This window comes from Heterodontus francisci, chromosome 14 (assembly GCF_036365525.1).
Source record: "Heterodontus francisci isolate sHetFra1 chromosome 14, sHetFra1.hap1, whole genome shotgun sequence".
NCBI classification, from domain to species: domain Eukaryota; kingdom Metazoa; phylum Chordata; class Chondrichthyes; order Heterodontiformes; family Heterodontidae; genus Heterodontus; species Heterodontus francisci.
The window spans coordinates 98,153,942-98,175,825 of NC_090384.1; the positions used below are offsets into that span (position 1 = coordinate 98,153,942).

The 21,884-nt window shown below is 44.4% G+C and overlaps 1 protein-coding gene across 5 annotated transcripts in view; it reads left to right on the top strand.

Moving 5' to 3' along the window:
- LOC137377350 (uncharacterized) overlaps positions 1 to 21,884 on the top strand; it is a 161,041-nt gene that overhangs the window by 29,270 nt on the left and 109,887 nt on the right. For all 5 annotated transcript variants that reach the window (XM_068046932.1, XM_068046930.1, XM_068046931.1 and 2 more), the window contains exon 3: positions 21,597 to 21,664. The gene's annotated coding sequence lies outside the window, so the exon portion shown is untranslated. The remainder of the gene's footprint in view (positions 1 to 21,596; positions 21,665 to 21,884) is intronic.

The following is a 21,884-nucleotide window of genomic DNA, read 5'->3' on the forward strand; positions in this document are numbered from 1 at the left end:
TTGCAGTCCCACTCTTCCTCCCCTCACATCCAGCCCCAGCCGCAGCACAAGAAGACTGAGAACAATTAGAAAGATACCTTTACAGCATTTGGTCCTTTGTGCCTGTGCTGGCTCTCTGAAAGAGCCAAATTATTGTAAATGTTCCCTTTTTCAATTATATATCCACTGCCCACTGTCATGCAGGCCCCCACCTGCCAAGAATGAGGCACTTTAATTTTGTCACATGAACATTGATTTTTAAACTATTACTGGAGTAAAGAAAGAACTTGTTTTTTGAAACAAAGCAAAACCAGACCCGTGGAAAGACATTTGCATATTTACAGACAGTGTGTAAAAGGGACAAAAGACACATCCAATCCACAATGGACTTTTGATTACCAGACATTGAGGGTGGAGGAGCTTGCATTCCAGGTTGACTGCTGAGATGGCCGAATACACAAATGGACATGGTTACATCCCCCCTAGTCATGTGACTAACCTGCTGGGCAGCCTGAGTTTTTTGACTTTGAACTTGCCATTGAGTTTTTAGAAGGCAGAAAGCTGTTTGCTCCTGGACTGAAAAGACCCCTGGTGGCTGGCTTGCCGCCACCTCTCCTGTCTCCTTCCATCTCTTTCTCACGGAACTGAAGACTCATTGAAGACACATGAACCCCAAAGAGAAAAGTCTCCTGCAGTGAACAAGGTTTAAGAAGAATGCTGGGCCCCAAAGAAAAGCAAGACTACCTTTAATCAAGGACTCTACAGAGAGCTCGAAGCACAGTAACAAACCCGCTTCAGAGATTGCCTCAAACCTTTTCACTTTATTTTTCTTCTCCTTTCTGTCTCTATTTACATATGATTTGTGTATCACATATGCATGCAAGCGGGGCGTGTCGTTTATCCGTAGGCGTTAACCGAATTAGAGTTTAAGTTTTAATAAGTTTCACTTTTCTTCTTTAAACCTAAGAAAGCCTGTTTATACTAATTTCTTTGCCTTGTAATTGGAAAGCAGTGAACAAGGATTCACCAAAGGAGGAGCTCAAAACACAATGTGTTTAAAAATTAAATCCTGGGACAGTAAGACCGGGTGAAGGCTGAAAGAGACCCCTAGACACCTTTCTCACCAGGTCGTAACACCACTATTTCTGTTCAACTATTCCATTTTTAAAACAATTCTCTGCTTTAAAAAAAATTCTTCTAACCTCAGTTGTAGAATTGTATAAATCCATCCGCTGGTCTTAGTTGACATCACTAACTCAGCATGGATTGGGGGATTTCGCTGAACATTTGTGATCTTATGGTTCGTAAGGTACATTAACCCATCGGCCAAGACCTGACAAAGTGAGTTTAGCTGTGAATATGAAGAACAGATCATGTTAACGAGGATGTCTTGAGATTCATATAAAGATGCTCAGGGAGAAATCAATGGGATGCCAAGTTTATTCAATGAGTAAGGAGGTGGTGATGACTCAGCTTATACAGTAATCACAGAGTTGCAATGGCTTTCCTAATTGGTCCAGCACTCTCTTAGCTATGTTGCTGAGGAGTGTCCGTGACAGTGAAAGAAATTCCCCATTTTCCATGGGTGTGACTGGATATGGTTAACTAGTAATATTACGAATGAGAGTAGGCCATTAATCCCTTTACACCCCCTCTGCAATTCAATTAGAACAAGGATGATCTGTACCTCCAACTCCATTTTCAGTCTCAGAATAAGGGTTCGGCCATTTTGTACTGAAATGAGGAGAACTTTCTTCATCAAAGTGTTGTGGATCTTAGAAATTCTCCAGCCCAGAGAGTCGTGGATGTTCAGTTGTTGAATATATTCAAGACAGAGATTGATAGATATTTGGATTTAAGGAGCTGTCGACAGTGTGGGAAGGTGGAATTGATGTACAAGATCATTGATGATCGCACTACTGCATGGTGGAGCAAGCTCAAAGGGGCGAATGGCCTACTCCTGCTCCTATTCCTTATGTTCCTGTCTTTGCTCCATATACCTTGATACCTTTACAAAAATCTATTGATTTCACTCTTGAAAGCTCCTATTGTCCCAGCATCCACAGCCTTTTGGGGGAATAGAATTCCAGATTTCTACTTTGAAGAAAATGTTTCCTGATTTTGCTTCTGATTAGCGGAGCTCTAAGTTTTAGACTTTGCTCTGGATTCTCCCACCAGAAGAAACCATTTCTCTGTGCCTACCCCAGCGAATCCTTTTAAACGTTTTTAAACACCTCAATCAGATCACCTTCTCAATCTACCCAATTTGCTAGAACTGTTCGTCCAACCTCCTAATTCAAAAATGGTGTAGTTTGGGCCACAGTTTGGTGGAAGTTTAGTTATGAACTTAATTAAATATCCATTAATGGTACTTGGTCACTACACTGCCAGATAAACAGTGGAATCTTTGTGCTGGTCACTCTGAGCTCTCTCTTTGGCCTCCTTATCTCGAGAGACAATGGGCAAGCGCCTGGAGGTGGTCAGTGGTGTGTGAAGCAGCACCTGGAGTGGCTATAAAGGCCAATTCTAGAGTGACAGGCTCTTCCACAGGTGCTGCAGAAAAATTTGTTTGTCGGGGCTGTTACACAGTTGGCTCTCCCCTTGCGCTTCTGTCTTTTTTCCTGCCAACTACTAAGTCTCTTCGACTCGCCACACTTTAGCCCCGCCTTTATGGCTGCCCGCCAGCTCTGGCGAACGCTGGCAACTGAATCCCACGACTTGTGATCAATGTCACAGGACTTCATGTCGCATTTGCAGACGTCTTTAAAGCGGAGACATGGACGGCCGGTGGGTCTGATACCAGTGGCGAGCTCGCTGGACAATGTGTCTTTGGGGATCCTGCCATCTTCCATGCGGCTGACATGGCCAAGCCATCTCACGCGCCGCTGACTCAGTAGGGTGTATAAGCTGGGGATGTTGGCCGCCTCGAGGACTTCTGTGTTGGAGATACGGTCCTGCCACCTGATGCCAAGTATTCTCCGGAGGCAGCGAAGATGGAATGAATTGAGACGTTTGCTCTTGGCTGACATACGTTGTCCAGGCCTCGCTGCCATAGAGCAAGGTACTGAGCACACACGCTTGATACACTCAGACTTTTGTGTTCCGTGTCAGTGCGCCATTTTCCCACACTCTCTTGGCCAGTCTGGAATTGCAGTGGAAGCCTTTCCCATACGCTTGTTGATTTCTGCATCTAGAGACAGGTTACTGGTGATAGTTGAGCCTAGGTAGGTGAACTCTTGAACCACTTCCAGAGCGTGGTCACCAATATTGATGGATGGAGCATTTCCGATGTCCTGTCCCATGATGTTCGTTTTCTTGAGGCTGATGGTTAGGCCAAATTCGTTGCAGGCAGCCGCAAACCTGTTGATGAGACTCTGCAGACACTCTTCAGTGTGGGATGTTAAAGCAGCATCGTCAGCAAAGAGGAGTTCCCTGATGAGGACTTTCCGTACTTTGGTCTTCGCTCTTAGATGGGCAATGTTGAACACCCTGCCCCCTGATCTTGTGTGGTGGAAAATTCCTTCTTCTGAAGATTTGAACGCATGTGAGAGCAGCAGGGAGAGGAAAATCCCAAAAAGTGTGGATGCGAGAACACAGCCCTGTTTCACGCCACTCAGGATAGGAAAGGGGTCTGATGAGGTGCCGCCATGTTGAATTGTGCCTTTCATATTGTCATAGAATGAGGTGATAATACTTAGTAGCTTTGGTGGACATCCAATCTTTTCTAGTAGTCTGAAGAGACCACGTCTGCTGACGAGGTCAAAGGCTTTGGTGAGATCAATGAAAGCAATGTAGAGGGGCATCTGTTGTTCGCGGCATTTCTCCTGTATCTGACGAAGGGAGAACAGCATGTCAATGGTTGATCTCTCTGCACAAAAGCCACACTGTGCCTCAGGGTAGACGCACTCGGCCAGCTTCTGGAGCCTGTTTAAAGCGACTTGAGCAAAGACTTTCCTCACTATGCTGAGCAGGGAGATTCCACGGTAGTTGTTGCAGTCACCGCGGTCACCTTTGTTTTTATAGAGGGTGAAGATATTGGCATCGCGCATGTCCTGAGCTACTACTCGTCCCAGCACAGGCATAGCAGTTCATGTAGTGCTGAGAGTATAGCAGGTTTGGCACTCTTGATTATTTCAGGGGTAATGCTGTCCTTCCCAGGGGCTTTTCCGCTGGCTAGAGAATCAGTGGCATCACAGTTCCAATTTTGTTGGCTGTACGTTCAGCTCATCCATGACTGGTAGAGGCTGGGCTGCATTGAGGGCGGTCTCAGTGACAACATTTTCCCTGGAGTACAGTTCCAGGTAGTGCTCAACCCAGCGGTCCATTTGCTTGCATTGGTCAGTGATTATGTCCCCTGATTTAGATTTGAGGGGGTCGATCTTCTTGATGGTTGGCCCAAAAGCTCTCTTAATGCCATCATACATTCCTCTGATGTTTCTGGTGTCTGAGGCCAGCTGAATATGACTGCATAGGTGTTGCCAGTAGTCATTTGCGCAGCACCTGGCTGTTCTTTGTGCAGTGCTTCTGGCTGCTTTCAGTGCTACGGATGTTAACTCGCTGGGGGCTTTCTTGTAGTTCAACAATGCAATGCGCTTAGCCGTTATGACAGGTTCCAGCTCTTCAATTTGAGATTGAAACCAGTCTGCATTCCTCTTCGCACTCTGAGCTACAACCATAATATTCTGTAAAATAAGAGCTGAGGGGAGTGATGTCGGAGATTAAAGCTCGTATTCAATTGATCCTTTTGTCCCTCATTATGCACTTAGTTGTGCAATCTCACCTTTTGTTAAAAAAAAATACAAAGAGCCAAGCAATCCAGGGCATCAATAACAGTGAGGTAGAGCGATATTCAAGAGAAAGACGAGGTGAAGTCCCATCTTCTCCAAAACATTCTTCAATTTTTGCTGTCAACAGTCTGGTATAATCAGACTGAACTGTGTTTGTAAATGACCTTTCAGTTCATCCTGCTATAGTAAGTGGGATGTTGCTGAGTTATTCATAGTCTAAATTAGACTCGATAAATCAAGATCACAACTGGACTGATTTTAAGCCTTTGAAATGCATATCCAGATTACTGGAATTACTGGAAGATGGTCCATCTTTAAATAATTAACAAATGGACGATTCCAAAGGTCCCGACAGCTTTCCACCCTTAAATCACAGAACATGAGAATTCTCCCACCTCCCCCCCACTCCCCAATTGTATTGGCTGTTGCACAGCCCAATGTAATCCCTCTCCATTTAGTTAGTCTTGCATCAGATATTGAAAACAGCAGTATGTCAGTTGTCGATCTGCATTGGTGGTAAATGTCTCAGTTTCCATACAATGCAAGTAGTCAGTGTAACTGTTGCAGTGACTTCTCCATCAGGGGATCAGATAACTTACCCATTTATCAGGCGTGAAAGCAAATTGTAAACATGCATGATATTTTAAAAATAAAATTGAGACCACACGGTGAAGGCAAAAGCCCCTAGTTCAGGTCACCATCAAGGTTAAAGAGAGGACAAAGATGATGAAGAGCAAAGTCAGGATGTACTGATTAGGTGGCACTTGTAGAATGTAGATTGAAAAAGAAAGACTTGCATTTATATAGCATCTTTGACAAGCTCAAGGCCAATGAAGTGACTTCGGAGTTAGAAATGGCTGTAGGAAAGGCAGCAATCAATTTGAGCACAGCAAGGTCCCACAAATAGCAACATGCTAATGACCAGATAGTTTTTTTATTCTTTAATGGAATATGGGTACTGGTGGCAAGGCCAGCATTTGTTACTCATCGCTAATTGCCCTTGAACAGAGTCAACCACATTGCTGTGGGTCTGGAGTCACATGTAGACGGCCAGACCAGGTAAGGAAGGCAGATTTCCTTCCCTAAAGGACATTAATGACCCAGATTGGCTTTTACAATAATTGATGATAGTCTCAGTAATGGTGCCTTGAAACTAGCTTTCAATTCCAGGTTTTTTATTAATTGAGTTTAAATTTCACCAGCTGTCATGGTGGGATTTCAACCTGTGTCCCCAGGGCATTAGCCTGAGCCTCTGGATTACCAGTCCAATGACAATACCACTACACCACCATCTCCCCAGTCTGTTTTTACTTATGTTTGTTGAGGCATATCTACTGGCTTGGACACCAGGGTGGAGAACTTTCTTGCTCTTATTTGAAATAATGACACCCTGAGAGGGAAGACTGGGCCTTGGTTTAATGTCTCGTCTGAAATGCGGCACCTCTGACATTGCAGCACTCCCTCATTACTGCACTGGAGCATCAGCCTAGACTTTGTGCTTAATTCTGGCGTGGGAATTGAACTAACAGTCTTCTGACTCCGAGGACACAGTGCTACCAACTGAGCCACGGGGTGATGCAGGAAAGGATTCTTGAGGTCCGTGGAAAAGTTTGGTTGGAGTGGGAAACTGTGTAAAAAAAAAACTCAATTTCAACATAGTAAAGTGTAGGGAGGAGGAAGTGTGTGTAGCTCAGCTGGTAAACCCCTTGTATGTTTAACTACGTTAAATGTGCTATATAAATGCGAGGTTAGGCTGAATGGCCTGGAATTACTTGGTTTATCTCTTTCTTCCTTTTTAAACAATGGTACAATGTTAACTGTCCTCCAGTCCTCTGGCACCATGCCTGAAGCAAGAGAGGATTAGAAAATGATGGTCAGAGCCTCCACTATTTCTTCCCTTGCTTCCCTTAATTGCCTAGGATACATTTCATCCGGGCCTGGGGATTTATCCACTTTCAAAGACATTAAACCCCTTAACACTTCCTCTGTCACTATGTTAATTTAATCTAAAATTTCATACCCCTCCTCCGTAGTTGCAATTCCTGTATCATTGTTCTCTTTTGTGAAAATAGATGCAAAGTATTCATTAAGAACCATACTCACATCCTTCATCTCCACAGACAGGTCACGCTTATGGCCCCTACATTAGGCCCCACTCTTACTTTAGTTTTCCTTAATCTTTATGTATCGATAAAAAATGTTTTCCTTGATTTTACTTGCCCATGTTTCTTCATGCCCTCTCTTTGCTTTCTTAACTTCTGTTTTAATTTCGCTCCTACACTTTTTATACTCTGCTAGGTTTTCTGTAATATTGAGCCCTCAGATCGTCATAAGCTCCCCTTTTTTTCTTTATCCTTTCCCTTACACCTCTTGATATCCAGGGAGCTCTGGATTTGTTAGTCCCACCCTTTTTAAGGGAACATGTGTGCTCTGAACCCTCACTATCTCTTCCTTCAATGCATCCCACTGATCTGGCACTGATTTACCTTAAAGTAGCTGCTTCTAGTCCACGTTAGCTAAATCACATCGCAGCTTAGTAAAATGAGCTTTTCCCCAATTGACAGCTTTTATTCCTGGTCTATGTTTGTATTTTTCCATAACTACCCTAAATCTAACTGAATTATGATCATTTCTGTCAAAGTGCTCCCCAACTGATACTCCTTCCACCTGCCCAGCTTCATTCCCTAAAAATAAGTTCAGAACCTCCCCCTCTCTTGTTGGGCTTGCTATGTACTGGCTAAAAAAAGTTCTCTTGAATGCATTTTAAGAACTCTGCTCCCTCTGTGCCTTTAACACTCATTCTATCTCAGTTAATATTGGGCTAGTTGAAATTCACCCATTAGCCGGCACAGTGGCGCAGTGGTTAGCACCACAGCATCACAGCTCCAACGACCCGGGTTCAGTTCTGGGTACTGCCTGTGCGGAGTTTGCAAGTTCTCCCTGTGACTGCGTGGGTTTCCGCCGGGTGCTCTGGTTTCCTCCCACAGCCAAAGACTTGCAGGTTGATAGGTAAATTGGCCGTTGTAAATTGCCCCTAGTATAGGTAGGTGGTAGGAAAATTGAGGGAAGGTGGGGATGTGGTAGGGAAAATGGGATTAATGTAGGATTAGTATAAATGGGTGGTTGATGGGCAGCACAGACGCGGTGGGCCGAAGGGCCTGTTTCAGTGCTGTATCTCTCTATGACTCTATTACTGCAAGAGATTTGCCTACATATTTGCTCTTCTATCTCCCTCTGACTGTTTGAGGGTCTCTTGTACACTCCCAGTAGTGTGATTGCCCCCTTTTTGTTCTTCAATACAACCCATATGGCCTCATTTGATGATCCTTCTACCGTATCATCCCTCCTCACAGCTATAATTGTTTCTTTAATCAATATTGCAACCTCCCTCCTTTTTTATTCCCCCTCTCCATCTCATCTGAAAACCCTGTAAGCAGGAATGTTGAGCTGCCATCCTGCCCTTATTTTAGCCATGTCTCAGTAATAGCTATAATATTAAACTCCCACATGTTGTTATGAAAGTACTTCCATTTTGTAATATTTTGTGAGGACTCATGTTTTAAAGTTGTGGAAATGAATTTCTTTGGATGACTGAAGTGATTCCGTAGATGCTGGACTTGTTTTTTGTTTTAAATGGTGACTGTGGGACTTGAGCTTTCTGTTTAAAAACAACCCTGACTGGATGTCACATGTCTTAAGCTAAATAAACAATAGGAGCCTTGGTTACTAGGGGTGTTGCATACAGAGAAGTGACAAGTCAAGATTTATGCTGGTCAAGAGTTGGTTTCGTTTTGGATATTGCTTTGGTCATTTGGGATTGTAGCTGATGAGAGAAGCACTCAGTTTATCCTTTCTCCACTTCTCTGAGAAACACTGCAAATCAGTATGATAGCTGAAACCCCTGATGCCACATTTCTCCTGGAAAGTCTGTCAGACTAATCCTTGACACTGCCCAAAGAGGACTGCTCCAAAAAGATCCCAATGACAGCCTTCTACGTGTATTTGGGATACAAGAATAAAGGGACAATTGATATCATTCCATATCTTCTCCTTTTCTTTCAAGAATTAACACGTATTTGGCCAAAGTATTTTTTGTTTTTTTTTTGCAAAGCGATCTCTGCGGAGAAAATTTCTTGTGTGTGTGTGTGTTTGTTTGTTGGGCTAATCTAAAAGGGAACTTTCACATTTCAATCTGTGTGTTAATGCTTTGCATCTTTACTGGATAAGTCTTGTTTTATAATAAATTGATAATTTTGTTGTTTGTTAAAGAAACCTAGTTGGTGGATTTTATTCTGAAAGAAAATAGAGTATATGATTGGCCGTATCAGTAACTGGGTAAACATTTAAATATGTGTTGTGATCTGTGGAGAAGTGGAACTGGAGAAAGACAGTGCACTCCTCCCGCCTCAGTCGTAACAATGTCAATACTTCTTGCATTGATGTATCTACCATTTGGTACTGCCTAACTCTCTTGATGTCTTTTTTCTAACCTTGTTTCCTCTGCCTTCCAAACATGTTTACTAATTTTCTGCCTTCCATTTCAAACTTTTCTTTTCTCCATTCTGAAGCTACTCTCAGGTTCCCGTCCCTCTGCCAAGCAAATTGATACGCTCCCCAGCAGCACTGGATGACCACATGTGCAGGAAGTGTCGCCATCTAGAGCAGCTTGAGCTCTAGGTTTTGCAGCTTGAGCAGCAGCTGGAGCCACTACAGTGTATCTGCAAGGGTTGAGCATTTCGTGGATAGCACATTTCTGGATGCAGTGACAATGAAGCTTAAGAGAGGGAATGGGTGACCGCCAGGCAGTCAAGGAAGACAAGGAAGGTATGGAGGAGATACCCAAGTGCATCTCAGTCTCTAATTGATAATCAGTTCTAAATACTGGTGAGAGTGATGGTTCCTCTAGAAAGAGCATGTAACCCTGCGAATCCAGTGTGATAGCTAAAACCCCTGATGCTGCATTTCTCCTGGAAAGCCTACCTGACTAATCCTCAATGTCGCCCGAAGAGAACTGCTCCAAAAAGATCCCAGTGACAGCAAAACCCCCTAAGAGGATATTGGTCCCGGCCCTATTGAGGTAGAACCTTTCCGGCTTGTACAGGTCCCACCTCCCCCAGAAGGGGGCCCAATACCCTAGGGATCTAAATCCCTCCCTCCTGCACCATCTCTTAAGCCACGTGCTAGTGAGTACAGAAATAGGAAGGTAGAACTCATGAATATTGCTCTTCCACTCTTCCCACCGTTCCGCTGAGCCACACATGTGCCATGGACTTGGCTATCCTTGCTCTTCCCAGAGGAACCATCACTCTCACCAGTATTAAGAACTGAATACCAATTAGAGACCAAGATGCACTTGGGGAACTCCTCCATACCTGCCTTGTCTTCCTTGACTGCCTGTCAGTCACCTATTCCCTCTCTGCCTGCACTCTGTTAAGCTTCATTGTGACTGCATCCAGGAATGTGCTATCCACGAAACTCTGAACCCTCGCAGATACACTATAGTGACTCCAGCTGCTGCTCAAGCTGTGAAACCTGGAGCTCAAGCTGCTCTAAATGGTGACACTTCCTGCACATGGTCGTCCACAGAAGTTCCCATATTATGCAAGATATACATTCCATGGGCCTGAGGTGCCCTGCCATGCCTTTACTTTCTAGACTATTAACCAGAAATACTTACCAGCTACTCACCCATCGGCTCCGGCTCTGGTTGCGACATCTCTATAGCTGTTTTGCAGATGTTGCTTTTGTTGTCGGAATTTCAATGGAGGCTCTCTAGGAACATAGGAATGTAGGAGCAGGAGTAGGCCATTCAGCACATCGAGCCTGCTCCGCCATTCAACTAGATCATGACTGATCATCTACCTCAATGCCACCGTCCCACATTATCCCCATAACCCTTGATGTCATTAGTATCAAGATATCTATCAATTTCTGTCTTGAATATGCTGAATAATTGAGCTTCCACAGCCTCCTGGGGTAGAGAATTCCAATGACTTACCACCCTCTGAGTGAAGAAATTCCTCTTTATCTCCGTCGTAAATGGCCTATCCCTTATTCTGAGACTATATCTCCTGGTTCTAGACTTACCAGCCATGGGAAACATCCTATCTACAACTACCCTGTTACGCCCTGTAAGAATTTTACAAGTTTACAAGCTTCGAAACTCTAGGGAATACAGGCCCAGTTTCCTCAATCTCTCTTCATAAGACAATCTCGCCATTCCAGGGATTAGTCTGGTGAACCTCCATTGCACTCGCTCTATGGCAAGGATATCCTTCCTTCGATAAGGAGACCAAAACTGTACACAATACTCCAGGTGTGGTCTCATCAAGGCTCTATACAATTGCAGCAAACTTCTTTACTCCTATACTCAAAACCCCATGCGATGAAGGCCAACATACCATTTGCCTTCCTAATTGCTTGCTGCACCTGCATGCTAGCTTTTAGTGACTCATGAACAAGGATACCCAGGTCCCTTTAGACATCAACACTTCTCAACCTCTCACCATTTAAGAAATACTCTGTTTTTCTACCAAAGTGGATAACTTCTCACTTATTCACCATACGTCCCAAAGACTGGCGGATCGTATCAAACAACATGTCCCTTCTGCTGTTCGCAACGGGCAAGGTACAGGCCGTACCCAACCAGCCCGTACTTGCAAAACTCAAAACACAGTGTCCGACATTAGATGTGATTCCGCAATTGGATAACATTTGCTAAATAATCCTCAGTGTGCTAAGAATTACGCTGACAACCAAGTTAAGATGGTCAGTAGGGCTCGCAGTGCGCATTTGTGCGTATTGGAAGCGACATATATTAATACACAGGGCCCTGTTCTTTGCAGGCAGAAAGAATATGTACAAACATTGCACCTGTTTCAGCTGAACAAAATAAGTGACAGCCATTCGCTGGTTCTTTCCTCAGGGCAATGCCTTGACCAGAGTCAAGTTGCCTGGTTTAAATTTTAAACAAAGCTTGACAGTTAACTGTCAGTCACTGTAAACTGGTACATTCTCCATGGCAACGCCTCTATCAATCAGAGTTCACTTGCCAACCAATCAGCACATTCTTCTCATGCAGTATAAGTTGTTGTTTTCCCTTCCATTGGTTATTCTTGTGATTGTCCTGATGAGTGCAAGATGAAAAGCTTCAACAACATGTCTCTATTTTCAGCAATACTCATATTCACATTATATTCCATCTGCCATATTCCTGCCTAGTCACTTAATCTGTCCAAGACCCCCTTGAAGCCTCTGCATCCTCCTCACAACTTACATTCCCACCTAGTTTTGTGTCATCAGCAAATTTAAGTGATTACATTTGGTCCTCACATCCAAATCATTTATATGGATTGTAAACAGCTGTGGCCCCAGCACTGATCCTTACGGTCTTCTTTTCTTTTGGGCCTCCTTATCTCGAGAGACAATGGATACGCGCCTGGAGGTGGTCAGTGGTTTGTGAAGCAGCGCCTGGAGTGGCTATAAAGGCCAATTCTGGAGTGACAGGCTCTTCCACAGGTGCTGCAGAGAAATTTGTTTGTTGGGGCTGTTGCACAGTTGGCTCTCCCCTTGCGCCTCTGTCTTTTTTCCTGCCAACTACTAAGTCTCTTCGACTCGCCACAATTTAGCCCTGTCTTTATGGCTGCCCGCCAGCTCTGGCGAATGCTGGCAACTGACTCCCACGACTTGTGATCAATGTCACACGATTTCATGTCGCGTTTGCAGACGTCTTTATAACGGAGACATGGACGGCCGGTGGGTCTGATACCAGTGGCGAGCTCGCTGTACAATGTGTCTTTGGGGATCCTGCTATCTTCCATGCGGCTCACATGGCCAAGCCATCTCAAGCGCCGCTGACTCAGTAGTGTGTATAAGCTGGGGATGTTGGCCGCTTCAAGGACTTCTGTGTTGGAGATATAGTCCTGCCACCTGATGCCAAGTATTCTCCGAAGGCAGCGAAGATGGAATGAATTGAGACGTCGCTCTTGGCTGGCATACGTTGTCCAGGCCTCGCTGCCGTAGAGCAAGGTACTGAGGACACAGGCCTGATACACTCGGACTTTTGTGTTCCGTGTCAGTGCGCCATTTTCCCACACTCTCTTGGCCAGTCTGAACATAGCAGTGGAAGCCTTACCCATGCGCTTGTTGATTTCTGCATCTAGTACACCACTAGTAACAGCCTGTCATCCTGAGAATGAACCATTTATTCCTACTCTCTGTTTGCTGTCTGTTAACCAATTCTCAATCTATACCAGTATATTACTCCTAATCCCATGTGCTCTGATTTTGTTTACTAATCTCTTGTGTGGGTCCTTATCAAAAGCCTTCTGAAAATCCAAATACACCAATCCACCGGTTCTCCTTTATCTATGCTACAAGTAACATCCTCAAAAAACTCCATCAGGTTTGTCAAACATGATTTCCCTTTCATAAATCCATGATGACTCTGCCCAGTCATATTATTTTCTATATTTCTGGTTATCACATCCTTGAAAATAAATCCTAACATTTTCCTATAGTCGATTAGGATTATATTCGCTGGAGTTCAGAAGAGTGAGGGGGGATCTCATAGAAAACTATAAAATTCTAACAGGACTTGACAGGGTAGATGCAGGAAGGATGTTCCCGATGGTGGGGGAGTCCAGAACCAAGGGTCATAGTCTAAGGATGCGGGGTAAACTTTTCAGGACTCAGATGAGGAGATATTTCTTCACCCAGAGAGAGTTGAGCCTGTGGAATTCGCTACCACAGAAAGCAGTTGAGGCCAAAACATTGTATGTTTTCAAGAAGGAGTTAGATATAGCTCTTGGGTCGAAAGGGATCAAAGGGTATGGGGCGAAAGCGGGAACAGGTTACTGAGTTGGATGATTAGCCATGATCATAATGAATGGTGCAGCAGGCTCGAAGGGCCGAATGGCCTACTCCTGCTCCTATTTTCTATGTTTCCCCACTACTGATGTCAAATTAACAGGTCTGTAGTTCTCCCCTGCTTTAACTCCTTGATCTCTGCTCTCAGTCTCCACCCAGGTCCACTGCTGCCAGTGAGACTCTGGGCTGCCTCTCTCCCTCCCTCTTTAACTCCTCAGTCACTGCACTCAGTCTCCACCCAGGTCCGCCGTCGCTGCTACTGCTGGTGAGTGACTTATAAGGATATGTTAGAACTGGTGACCAAAAACTTGGTCAAAGAGGTAGGTTTTAAGGAGCAGTTTAAAACAGAAGAGAGAGACAGGGAGTCGGAGAGATCCAGGGAGGGAATTCCGGAGCTTAAAGGCTTGACAACTGAAGGCACGTCTGCCATTGGTGGGCGAAGGGAATCAGGGATGTGCAAGAGGCCATAGTTGGAAGAGTGCAGAGTCCTTGGAGGATTGTCAGGCTGCAGCAGGTTGCAGAGATAGGGAGGGGGTGAGGCTATGGAGGGATTTGAACACAAGGATGAAAATTTTAAATCTGAGGCATTGCTGGACATTGAGCCAATGCAGGATGGTGAGCACAGGCGTGATGGGTGAACGGGATGGCGACCAACTTGAAAAGAGAAAGAGCTGAGGTGGCGACTAATCTATACAAACCAGTAGTTTTATTAAGGTTACTTGATCAATAGCTTGAGATTAACAAGGAAATATTTAAGTTTAGGCTGCAAGAGAACTCCAGGCAGTGTCCGAGGCCCGTCTATCTTTAGCTGCTTCTTCAAAGACATTTTTTCCAACATGCTAGAAATGAGGGTGCTCACTGATGTTCAGCTCCATTCCTATATGCAGCAAAACCTGGATAACATTCAGGCTTGGACTGATAAGTGGCAAGGAACATTGATGCCACTCAAGTGATAGGCAGTGACCATCTTCAGCAAGACAGAGTGTAATCTCCCTCCACTTGACATTCAATGGCATTACCATCACTGAATTCCCCCACTGTCAACATCCTGGGGGTTACCACTGGCCAGAAACTGAACTGGACCAGCCATATAAATACTGTGGCTACAAGAGCAGGTCAGAGGTTGGGAATTCTGTGGTGAGTAACTCACCTCCTTTGGTGGTGAGCTGTCTTCTTGAACTGCTGCAGTGCTTGGGGTGTAGGTACACCCACAATGCTGTTAGGAAGGGAGTTACAGAATATTGACCCAGTGACAGTGAAGGAATGGTAGCGATATAATTCCAAGTCAGGATGGTGTGAGGCTTGGTGGGGATCTTACAGGTGGTAGTGGTCCCATGCATCTGCTGCCCGTGTCATTCTAGGTGGTTGAGGTCATGAGTTTGGAAGGTGCTGTTGATGGAGTCTAGGTGCGTTGCTGCAATGCATCTTGTAGATGGTACACACTGCTGCCACTGTGTGTCGGTGGTGAAGGGAGTGAATGTTTGTGGATAGTGTGCCAATCAAGCGGGCTGCTTTTTCCTGGATGGTGTCAAGTTTATTGAGTGTTGTTGGAGCTGCACCCATCCAGGCAAGTGGAGAGTACTCCATCACATTCCTGACTTGTGCCTTGCATATGGTGGACAGGCTTTGGGGAGTCAGGAGGTGAGTTACTCGCCGCAGGATTCCTACTCTCTGACCTGTTCTTGGAGCCACAGTATTTATATAGCTACTCCAGTTCAGTTTCTGATCAATGGTAACCCCCAGGATGTTGATAGTGCGGGATTCAGCGATCGTAATGCCATTGAATGTCAAGGGGCGATGGTTAGATTCTGTCTTGTTGGAGATGGTCATTGCCTGGCACTTGTGTGGCACAAATGTTACTTGCCACTTATCGGCCCAAACCTGGATATTGTCTAGGTCTTGCTGCATTTCTACACGGGCTGCTTCAGTATTTGAGGAGTCGCAAATGGTGCTGAACGTTATGCAACCATCAGCGAACATCCCTACTTCTGACCTTATGATTGAAGGAAGGTCATTGATGAAGCAGCTGAAGATGGTTGGGCCTAGGACACTACCCTGAGGAACTCCTGCAGTGATGTCCTGGAGCTCAGATGATTTGTTTGCCTTGCCAGCGATGCCCAGACCCCAAGAAACATGGGCATGTGACTGCACAAAATTAAAAAAAAATCACACCTCAAGTAATTTGTTCTAAGTTGTAAAGAAAAATCCTGTTTCTCGCATTTTGTAAATATGCGAACACATGAATCAGGAACAGGAGTAGGCCACTCAGCCCTTCGAGCCTGCTCTGCCTTTCAATAAGTTCATGGCTGAACTGATTATTCAACTATACTTGAGTATAGGAATAGGAGGATAGAGCAGATGAATGCGTGGCTGAGGAGATGGTGCAGGAGGGAGAGCTTTAGTTTCCTGGATCACTGGGTCTGTTTCTGGTGAAGGTGGGACCTGTACAAGTTGGACGGGTTGCACCTGAACCGGAACAGGATGAACATCCTTGCTGGGAGGTTTGCTAGTGCTGTTGAGGGGGGAGTGGGGGTTAAACTAATTTGGCAAGGGGATGGGATACAGAGTGAAGGTACAGTAGGGGTGAGGCAAAGCCAAATAAAGAAGAGAAACTGAGTCAGCCTGGAAGGCAGAGCAAAATTAGACCTGTTAAGGCACATGAAAAATGCAAGGCTGGATTGCATTTTTAATGCAAGGAGTCTTACTAGTAATACAGATGAATTGGAGGGGGCGGGGTGCTGGTGATTAGCAGCTCAATATTCCAGGTTATAGAATCTACAGATGAGACAGGGGAGGGGGTAAAAGAGGAGGTGACATTGCACTGTTGATCAAGGAGTCAATTAGTGCAGTAAGGAGGGATGATATCTTCAAAGGTTCCTCAAATGAGGCCATATGGGTTGAACTTAAGAACCAAAAGGGGGCAATCACTTGGCTGGGAATGTACTACACGCCTGCAAACAGTCAGGGAGAGATAGAGAAGCAGATATGTAGGCAAATCTGAGAGAGGTGTAAAAATAATAGGGTAATAATAGTAGGGGATTTCAACTTCCCCAATATCAACTGGGATAGTCTAAGTGCAAAAGGGTTAAAGGGGGCGGAATTCTTAAAATGCATACAGGAGAGCTTTTTGAGCCAGTACGTTGAAAGTCCGATAAGAGAAGGGGCAGTACTGGACCTAATCCTAGGGAATGAAGCCGGATAAGTGGTAGAAGTGGCAGTGGGGGAGCATTTCGGGGATAGTGACCATAACTGTGTAAGATTTAAGGTACTTATGGAAAAGGACAAAGATGGACCGGAAATAAAGGGGATAAATAATAAAGGAAATAAATACTGAATTGGGGGAAGGCCGATTTCAATATGATAAAACAGGATCTGGCCAAAGTGCACTGGGAGCAGCTACTTGTAGGAAAGTCTACATCAGACCAGTGGGAGTCATTCAAAGAGGAAATAGTGAGAGGTTGGAGCCAACATGTACCCGTTAAGGTGAAGGGTAGGACAACAAGTCCAGGGAACACCGGATGTCAAGGGATATAGAGGATTAGATCAGGGGAAAAAAAGGAGGCTTATGGCAGATTGAGAGCGCTGAAAACAGCAGAGGCACTACAGGAGTATAGGAAGTGTAGGGGGGTACGAAAAAAAGTAATTAGGAGAGTGAAGAGCGGACATGAGAAAATACTGGTGGGCAAGATAAAGGAAACTCCTAAGGTGTTTTATAAGTATATTAAGGGCAAGAGGATAACCAGGGAAAGAGTAGGGCCCATTAGGGACCAAAGTGGCAATCTGTGTGTGGAACCAGAGGACATCGGTGAGGTTTTAAATGTTTACTTTTCATCTGTGTTCTCAATGGAGAAGGAAGGTGTAAGTGTAGAGATCAGGGAGGGGGATTGTGATATACTGGGACATGTTAGCATTGAAAGGGAGGAAGTATACGCTGTTTTAGTGGGCTTAAAAGTGGATAAATCCCCAGGCCCAGATGTGATGTATCCCAGGCTGTTATGTGAGGCAAGGGAGGAGATAGCAGGGGCTCTGACACAAATTTTCAAATCCTTTCTGGCCACAGGAGAGGTACCAGAGAATTGGACGACAGCGAATGTGGTACCATTATTCAAGAAGGGTAGCAGGGATAAACCAGGTAATTACGGGTTGATGAGTCTAACATTAGTGGTTGGGAAACTATTGGAAAAAATTCTGAGGGACAGGATTAATCTCCACTTGGAGAGGCAGCGATTAATCAGGAATAGTCAGCATGGCTTTATAGGGGGAAATCGTGTCTAACCAACTTGATTGAATTTTTTGAGACGGTGACTCGATGTGTAGATGAGGGTAAAGCAGTTGGTGTCATCTACATGGACTTCAGTAAGGCTTTTGATAAGGTCCCGCATGGGAGATTGGTTAAGAAGGTAAGAGCCCATGGGATCCAGGGCAATTTGGCAAATTTGATCCAAAATTGGCTAGTGGCAAGAGGCATAGGGTTGTTTTTGCGAGTGGAAGCCTGTGACCAGTAGTGTACCACAGGGATCGGTGCTGGGACCCTTGCTGTTTGTAGTGTACATTCATGATTTAGACGTGAATATAGAAGGTATGATCAGTAAGTTCGCAGATGACACGAAAATTGTTGGTATCGTAAATAGTGAGGAGGAAAGCCTTAGATTACAGGACAATATAGATGGGCTGGTAAGATGGGCGGAGCTATGGCAGATGGAATTTAATCCTGAGAAGTGTGAGATGATGCATTTTGGGAGGACTAACAAGGCAAGGGAATATACAATGGATGGTAGGGCCCTAGGAAGTACAGAGGGTCAGAGGGACCTTGGTGTACTTGTCCATAGATCACTGAAGGTAGCAGCACAGGTAGATAAGGTGGTTAGGAAGGCATATGGGATAGTTGTCTTTATTAGCCGAGGCATAGAATATAAGAGCAGGGAGGTTATGATGGAGCTGTATAAAACGCTAGTTAGACCACAGCTGGAGTACTGTGTACAGTTCTGGGCACCACACTATAGGAAGGATGTGATTGCACTGTAGAGGGTGCAGAGGAGATTCACCAGGATGTTGCCTGGGCTGGAGCATTTCAGCCATGAAGAGAGACTGAAAAGGCTGGGGTTGTTTTCCTAAGAACAGAGAAGACTGAGGGGGGACATGATTGAGGTATAGAAAATTATGAGGGACATTGATACGTTAGATAGGAAGAAACTTTTTCCCATAGCAGAGGGGTCAATAACCAGGGGGCATAGATTTAAGGTAAGGGGCAGGAGGTTTAGAGGGAATTTGAGGAAAATGTTTTCACTCAGAAGGTGTTTGGAATCTGGAACGCACTGCCTGAAGAAGTGGTAGAGGCAGGAACCCTCACAACATTTAAGAAGTATTTAGATGAGCACTTGAAATGCCATAACATACAAGGCTACGGGCCACGTGCTGGAAAATGGGATTAGAATAGTTAGGTGCTTGTTGGCTGGCACAGACACGATGGGCCGAAGGGCCTGTTTCTGTGCTGTATAACGCTATGACTCCACATTTCCACCTACTCCTGATAACCTTCCACCCCCTTGCTTATCAAGAATCTATCTACCTCTGCCTTAAAAATATTCGAAGACTCTGCTTCCACCGTCTTTTGAGGAAGAGAATTGCACAGACTCATGACCCTCTGAGAGAAAAAATTTCTCCTCATCTCTGCCTTAAATGGGTGACCACTTATTTTTAAACAGTGACCCTGGTTCTAGATTCTCCCACAAGGGGAAACTTCCTTTCCACATCCACCCTGTTACGACCCCTCATGATCTTATAATTTCAATCAAGTCGCCCCTTACTCTTCTAAATTTCAGAGGATACAAGCCTAGTCTGTCCAATCTTTCCTCGTAAGACAGCCCGCCCATTCCAGGTATTCGTCTCGTAAACCTTCTCTGAACTGCCTCCAATGCATTTACATCCTTCCTTAAATAAGGAGACCGGTACTGTACACAGTACTCCAGATGTGGTCTCATCAATGCCCTGTATAGCTGAAATATAACCTCCTTACTTTTGTATTCAATTCCCCTCACGATAAACGATAACATTCTAGTAGCTTTCCCAATTATGTGCTGTACCCTCATACTAATCTCTTGCGATTCATGCGCTAGGACACCCAGATCCCTCTGCATCTCAGAGCACTGCAAACTCTCACCATTTAGATAATATGCTTCTTTTTTCTTCTTTCTGCCACAGTGGACAATTTCACACTTTCCCACATTATACTCCATTTGCCAGGTCTTTGCCCACTCACTTAACCTATCTATATCCCTTTGTAGCCTCCTTATGTCCTCTTTACAAGTTACTTTCCTCTCTATCTTTGTGTCATCAGCAAACTTAGCAACCATACCTTCGGTCCCTTCATCTAAGTCATTTATATAAATTGTAAAAAATTGAGGCCCCAGCACAGATCCCTGTGGCACACCACTTGTTACATCTTGCCAACCAGAAAATGACCCATTTTTGCCTACTCTCTGTTTCCTGTTAGCCAGCCAATCTTCTATCCATGCCAATATGTTACCCCCTACACCATGAGCTTTTATTTTCTGCAATAGCCTTTGATGTGGCACCTTATCAAATGCCTTCTGGAAATCTAAGTACAATACATCCACCAGTTCCCCTTTATCCACAGCTCATGTAACTCCCTCAAAGAACTCCAATAAATTGGTTAATTGTGATTTCCCTTTCACAAAACCATGTTGACTCTGCCTGATTGCTTTGGATTTTTCTGAATGCCCTGCTATACCATCTTTAATAATAGCTTCTAACATTTTCCCTAAGACAAATGTTAAGCTAACTGGCCTGTAGTTTCCTGCTTTCTGTCTCCCTCCCTTTTTGAATAAAGGAGTTACATTCGCTATTTTCCAATCGAACAGAACCATCCCCGAATCTAGGGAATTTTGGAAAATTAAAACTAACGCATCAACTACCTCTCTAGCCACTTCTTTTGACACCCGAGGATGAAAGTCCATCAGGACCTGGGGACTTGTCAGCCCGCAGCTCCAACAATTTGTTCAGTACCACTTCCCTGGTGATCGTAATTTTCTTGAGTTCCTCCCTCCCTTCCATTTCCTGACTTACAACTAATACTGGAATATTACTTGTATCCTCAATAGTGAAGACCAATGCAAAATACCTGTTCAACTCATTTGCCATCTCCTTATTATCCACTATTAATTCCCCAGACTCACTTTCTATAGGACCAGCGCTCACTTTGTTAACTTTTTTTTTTCAAATATCTATAGAAACTCTTACTATCTGTCTTTATATTTCTAGCTAGCATTCTCTCCTACTTTAATTTCCCCTTCCTTATCAATCTTTTAGTCATTCTTTGCTGATTTTTATATTCTGTCCAATCTTCTGACCTGCCTCCCATCTTTGCACAATTATAGGCTTTTTCTTTAAGTTTGATACTATCTTTAATGTTGTGTTGGGATTCCTCATTCGATTTACCAATCAGCAGTTCCTGTATCGGCCTTGGCTCAGTAGGTAGTAGTCACATCTCTGAGTCAAAAGGTTGTGGATTACAAGATCCCCTCCAGGGACTTGTCCAAAAATACTCAAAGCTGACACTTCAGTGCAGTACTGAGGAAGCATCGCACGGATGTGGCATTAAACTGAGGCCCTGTCTTCCCCCTCAGGTGGGTATAAAAGATTCCAGGGTGTTATTTTGAACAAGAGCAGCAGAGGTCTCTCTGGTGTCCTGGCGAATAATCCCTCAATCAACGTCATTGAAAATACAGAGTATCTGGTCATTACTACATTGCTGTTTCTGGGATCTTGCTGTGCTCAAATTGGCTGCCGTGATTCTTACATTACAACAGTGACTACACTTCAAAAGTACTTAATTGGCTGTAAAGTGCTTTGGGACATCCTGAGATTGTGAAAGGTGCTATATAAATGCAAGAGTTTTTTGCCTCTATTAATCAGCTGTTTTTCTTCCCTTTTGTATTTCAGACCATCTCCTGCTGGTGGTGCTGTATGACTGACTTTACTAGGTCATTGCAACAAGATCCCTATTGCTGGTAAGAGATGCAGATAATAGCAAATGTTCCTTCAGCGGGTCCCAGTGCCACTGGTATTCTCTTGTGTGGTGGTTTAGTTTCCCACTTGTCACACTGTGTTTATATAGCCACTCCTGGCTTGTCCTTACTACTGCAACATGTAATGGAATATGCTTTATGAGCACTCAGCTTTGCACAGTTTGCTAAGTGTTGCAGAAAGCTCTGTTAACACTAATTTTAC